Genomic DNA, 6614 nt, shown 5'->3' on the forward strand with positions numbered 1-6614 from the left:
CGGCTTGGCACACCGGACGGTCCAGTGGTGCACCGGACAGTGTCTGGTGCGCCAGGCTGGTCCGCGGTGAACTAGTCGCTCTCACGATTCGACAGCGGCGTACGACTATAATTCACCGGACTGTCCGGTGGTGCACCGGACTGTCCGGTGAGCCAACGGTTGTCAGCGCAACGGTCGGCCGCGCAATCTGCGGGCGACGCGTGGCCCGCAGCAACGGTCGGTTGGGCACACCGGACTGTCTGGTGTGCACCGGACAGTGTCCGGTGCGTCAACCGACCCCGAGGACCAACGGTCGGATGCGCCAAAATTGGAAGGAGATCGCGCACCGGACAATTACAGTGACTGTCCGGTGTTGCACCGGACTGTCCGGTGCACCACCCGACAGAAGGCAAGTTTGGCCTTCCAAGTTGGCCTCCAACGGCTCCTAGCTGCCTTGGGGCTATAAAAGGGACTCCTAGGCGCATGGAGGAGCTACCCAAGCATTCACTAAGTATTCTAAGGCATCTAGACTGCTCCCGCGCATTCGCTTTGTTGTGTTAGAGAATTGAGCTCCATTCGAGTCGTGAACTCCCTGTGTTGTCATTTGAGCTCGAGTCTTCACTTGTGTGCGTGGGTGTGCTGCGTATTTGAGTCTTGTGTGTGTTGCTTTTCCCAACCTTACTCCATGCTTTCTTTGTGATCAATATTATAAGGGCGAGATGCTCCAACTTGTGGAGATTCCTCGCAAATGGGAAGAAAACTATAAGGAAGAAAGTTGTGGTATTCAAGTTGATCATTGGATCACTTGAAAGGGGTTGAGTGCAACCCTCGTCCATTAGGACGCCACAACATGGAAGTAGGCAAGTCTTACTTGGCCGAACCACGGGATAAAATAGCGTGTCTCTTGTGATTGCTCTCTCTGTGATTGTTTTGTCCACGAGAACTCGCCTCTCAACTACTTAGTCGCACTAACACTTCTATAACTAAGTTTTGTGGCTATTTAGTGTTTAATTTTACAGGATCACCTATTCACCCCCCCATCTAGGTGCTCTCAGCTTTGAACTAATGATCAAAGGCTCTAAACACATCGTTGACTTGGAGCAAGGCGGCACCTCCACACCCGAGGTGCAACCCGTCACATTCAAAGCCACGGAGAAGAAAGAATAGTCTACATCAAGTAGCTCCCCATCGACGCCTCCAAGCTCAACAATGAGGAGATGGTGCTCATAATCAAGAGCTTTCGCCAAATCCTCAAGCAAAGGAGTGGGAAAGACTACAAACCCCGCTCCAAGAGGGTGTGCTACAAATGTGTTAAGCCCGGTCATTTTATTGCTAAATGCCCAATATCTAGTGATAGTGACAGGGGCGACGACAAGAGGGGGAAGAAGAAGGAGAAGAAGAGGTACTACAAGAAGAAGGGCGGCGATGCCCATGTATGTCGGGAATGTGACTCCGATGAGAGCTCCACCGACTCCTCCTCCGACGAGGATGCCGCCAACATCGCCATCAACAAGGGCCTCCTCTTCCCCAACGTCGGCCACAAGTGCTTCATGGAAAAGGACGGCAAAAAGAAGAAGGTACAAACTAGAACCACCCCCAAATATACTACATCTAGTGATGAGGGTAGTTCTAGTGAAGATGAAGATGATCTGCTTACCCTTTTTGCTAACCTTAACATGCAACAAAAAGAAAAATTAAATGAATTGATAGGTTCCATTCATGAGAAGGATGAACTCTTGGATAGCCAAGAGGAATTCCTTATTAAAGAAATAAAAAGCATGTTAAATTGAAGAATGTTTATGCCCAGGAAGTTGAGAAATGTGAAAAATTGTCTAAGGAGCTTAGCATTTGCCATGACACTATTTCAAACCTTAGAACTGAGAATGTTAGTTTAATTGATAAGGTTGAAAAATTAAATGCTTGTAATGATTCAATTGCTAGTCTTAGAACTGAAAATGACAATTTAGTTTCTAAGATTAAAGAGCTAAATGTTTGCAATGATTCTATTACCTGTCTTAGAAATGAGAATACCATATTACATGCTAAGATAGATGAATTAAATGCTTGCAAACCCTCTACATATACTATTGATCATGTTACTATTTGTACTATATGTAGAGATGTTAATGTTGATGCTATAAATGATCACCTTGCTTTAATTAAACAACAAAATGATCATGTAGCTCAATTAACTACTAAAATTAATGAGCATGAAATTGAAAATGAAAAGTTTAAATTTGCTAGAAGCATGCTCCATAGTAGGAGACACCCAGGCATTAAGGATGGCATTGGTTTCCAACAAGGAAGCAATGTCAAGCTTAATGCCCCTAAAAGATTGTCTAACTTTGTTAAGGGCAAAGCTCCCATGGTTTAGGATAATGAGGGCTATATTTTATATCCTCCTAATTATCCCGAACCAAAATTAGGAGAATTCATGCTAAGAAATCTCATTCTGTTTCTCACTATAATTTTATGTATAAGAATGAGGCATCTAGCTCTAGGCATTCTACACATGTTAAATGCCTAAAAAGAAAACTCCTACTGCATCAATTGAGCCTAACATTTCATTTAAGACTTTTGATGTATCTTATATTTTAACTAACAAATCAGGCAAAGTAGTTGCCAAATATGTTGGGGGCAAACACAAGGGGTAAAAGACTTGTGTTTGGGTACCCAAGGTGCTTGTTTCTAATGTGAAAGGACCCAAGACCGTTTGGGTACCTAAGAACAAGGCCTAAATTGTTTTGCAGGTTTATGCATCCGGGGGTTCAAGTTGGATAATTGATAGCGGATGCACAAACCACATGTCAGGAAAGAAGAGAATGTTCTCCTCCTACGAGAAAAACCAAGATCCCCAACGAGCTATCACACTCGGGGATGGAAATCAAGGTTTGGTCAAAGGTTTGGGTAAAATTGCTATATCCCCTGACCATTCTATTTCCAATGTTTTTCTTGTAGATTCTTTAGATTACAACTTGCTTTATGTATCTCAATTATGCAAAATGGGCTACAACTGTCTATTTACAGATATAGGTGTTACTGTCTTTAGAAGAAGTGATGATTCAGTAGCATTTAAGGGAGTATTAGAGGGTCAGCTATACTTAGTTGATTTTAACAAAGCTGTTGGGGACTTGTTCTCAAATGCCAAGGCAACACAAAAAATATTAAACCTTAAAGTCCTTCGTCCTTCGAAGCATTACTTCCCTTGGGATATAATGATTTTCGGACGAAGGTTATGAAGGACATACCTTCATCAGCGCAACATATAATGATGAAGAGAGAATCATATGAAGTATAAAAGATAACATGAACAATTATGTATTATTATCAACTCATTTCTATTTTATTATTATGGAAAAATAGAAATGATATCAAGTTGCAAATGTACCTTCGACTCGAAAGAAGGTAAGAGTACAAGCGTGACGCAAAAGCAAATGCCAAGTCAGCGTGAATAGTACGGGAGCACTGTTCATCTATTTATAGGCACGGGACGCAGCCCATATAAAATTACACCCATGCCCTTTACATTTGCTAATGACTCTATAGTAATCCATCGAGGTCTAAATAGCCTTTTCCCCTTTAAGTCGGTTTCCTTTTCTGCTATCATGCCGAAGCTCTCCTACGCATAGCTTCGGCTCTGCGCCAACCTTCGTATTCTTTGTGCTTCTTCACACTGTGGTCCTGATCCGAGTCGGAAGGTACCTGTTCATGTATTATACTCCAGAAACATTGTTAAATCATGTTTTTGAGGACCATCGGAAAACGAAGGCCCCCAACAGTAGCTCCTCGCAAGGTTAATTTGTTAGAATAACGAATTCAGATTGCGATATGGATGAAGGCCCTAGGCCGAAGGTCCGAAAAAACACCTTCCCTTTGCTAGAATAGCAACAGTCAATGACAGTCGGGGCCCTTCAACTTGGAGCGTGCAGAGCGTATAAATAAGAACCCACCCCGAGCACATTTGGTACGCCTGCTTTGCTTTGCTTGATTTCTTAGCTCTTGCTTTCCAACAGTTGCTTAGTTTCTTCAATTTTCAAAGCTTCGGATTTAAGGACATATTTTCGACAGTTCTGAAGATAAGATGTCTCAAGACAAGAAAACAGTTGCTGAAACGAAGCTAACCGAAGAAGAGAAGCTTCTTGAGGAAAAGACTGCTGCATTCATTGAGTCAATTGCAAAGACAAATACAGAAAAGATTACAAAAGAAATTCTAGAAGGGTTATCTGAAGATACCGATGACAGCGATAGTTATGATGCGGAAAGTGGGGGCGAGGACTCCGAAGATCGGCCCTAGCGACCAAGCCATGCAGTCTTTGGGAAATCGACTATCAGACAGAGTCATCTTGATAACATGAGAGGAAGGTATTTTCGAGACATATCTATCATGAGGGCTGACAACGGAGACAGGACTGTTCCTGTTCCTGAAGAGAATGAAGTCGTAATCTACCGAAGCTTCTTCAAGGCTGGGCTTCGGTTTCCCTTAAGCAAATTTGTTGTTGAAGTTTTAAAGATATACAAGATCTTCCTTCACCAGATTACTCCCGAAGCAATTATCAGAATGGGGATCTTCGTCTGGGCCGTGAGGAGTCAAGGTTTGGAGCCAAATGCAAAAAGTTTCTGCAGCATGCATGGACTTTCATATGAGACGAAACCCTGGGGTAAGGAACATTATCATAACAACTTTGGTTGCTACAGCTTCGTTGCTCGCTCAGGCTCAAGCTGCCCGGTGCCAACCTTTCGGAAAAGATGGCCTGGAGACTGGATGAAAGAATGGTTTTACGTGAAGAATGATTTAAAAGCAAGAGAAGATATTAAAGATATTATCATGCGCCCCATCTGGTCACGCTTTGGCCTCCGAAAGCCGAAGGTAGAGATTAATGAGGTAACCGAAGCGTGCCAGAGGGCCTTCAGCACAGTCTGCGCATTTATTGGGACAAGGGACTTAGTCCAAGAGCACATGGCCTACAGGATATGGCCATTGGTAGACAACTGGGAGATGCCAAAAGAGACCATCAGCAACCCCAACGAAGGTGGTTTGGTTCGATTGAAATATACCTTTAGGTTTAGAGACCAATTTATCGAACCAAACAATGACTGGCTGAAGTGTGTTGATAACACTAGTGATGAACTACTTGGAGCCTACTCCAAGTCTGAAGATAACGTACTATCTGCGGCCTTCGGGAGCCGTAAAAAGAAGAGGCTAAATAGAGTTTTTGATGCTATTGGATTTATGTATCCTGACTACCGCTATCCGCCAAGGGGGCAGAAGAGAAAGAGTGCAACTTCTGGGAAGGATGTTGCTTCAGCTGCTCTGAGTAAGCTCACGCCGAAGAAGAGAAAGGTGAAGGTTCTTACTCACCGACCGCGCTATATTGAACCGGCCACAGTGCCCGAATTTGGCGGTGAGACCTCTTCGGCTACTAAAGCCAAAGAACCTGCGCTTACGCAGAAGATTGAAGAGCCGTCTGCAATGCCGAAGGCATCCCCGGCCAAATTAGCTGAGCCGAAGGCCGATAATATTGAAGAGATAGGGGTCGAAGGAACGAAGATATTAGAAGTTATAAGCCCATCGGCACAAGTGACAGTGCCGAAGGCACAAAAAGGTCTTACAGCAACCCCTAAGAGGAAAAGGATGGTCAACGTACTAGATATGCTGGAGACGATAAAGACTTCAAGCTCTACTCCAGTGAAAACTGCCGAAGCTTCAAAAGCGCAGATTGAGACAAATCTAACCGAAGCCGAAACTGCAAAGAGCCAGGCCGAGACCGAAGCTGGGCCTTCAGAGCCCGCCAAGGAGAAATCCTTGGAAACCGGAGAAAACAAAACGGAAAAAGAAGCTGCAGAACAAATTCTGCCTGAAAAAACTGCCACTCCTACTCCCGAAGCATCTTCCGAAGTACTTGATTATATTGTACGACACGCATCGGGAAAAAGATTATCTGAAGAAGAGATTTTTGAAGCTAAACACTATGCCCGAGAACTGAAGTACCCGGAAGGGGCCTTAGTGTTCAATGGCACAGACGAAGATGACTTCTTATACTGCCTCCCAGACAACAAAGAATTATCTGTCTGCCGGGAGATGGCTAGAAGTATGGGGTTCCCGAAGCTTGAAGCTGGCCTCTGCGCTATGACGAAGGACGATCTTGCAGATAACCTCACATATAACAGTCTGAAGGTACGAAAATTGTATATTTGGAAGTTTATAAATTTTTGAATTATTTTTTGCTCTTATACTAATTCTTTTCATATAGGATTTAATAATTAGCAACGCCTTGAGAGCGCAAAAGAATGCCGAAGACGAGAGCTACACTATTGCTTTCAACAACCTTCGAACAGAGGTTATTAAGCTGAGGAACGAAGCTTTGGAAAAATATAAAATTCTGCTTACATTGGTGGATAAAGTAAAGGAGGATGAAGCTAACTTTAAAACCCAATCTGAAGCCCAAAAAATTGAGATTGAAGACCTTCGGAAGCAACTGGCCGAAGCTAAAGAGAAGTGCGCCGTTGCAGAAGCTAAACGAGGAATTAGCGAACAATGGACAAATCATTTAGAGAAGAACGTTGAAGAACTTCACATACCCAAGGAAAGATGCTTTGAAAAATCTATGGACTGCGTGAAGAAAATAAAAACTAGC

The sequence above is a fragment of the Zea mays genome, chromosome 8, assembly GCF_902167145.1.
Source record: "Zea mays cultivar B73 chromosome 8, Zm-B73-REFERENCE-NAM-5.0, whole genome shotgun sequence".
NCBI lineage: Eukaryota > Viridiplantae > Streptophyta > Magnoliopsida > Poales > Poaceae > Zea > Zea mays.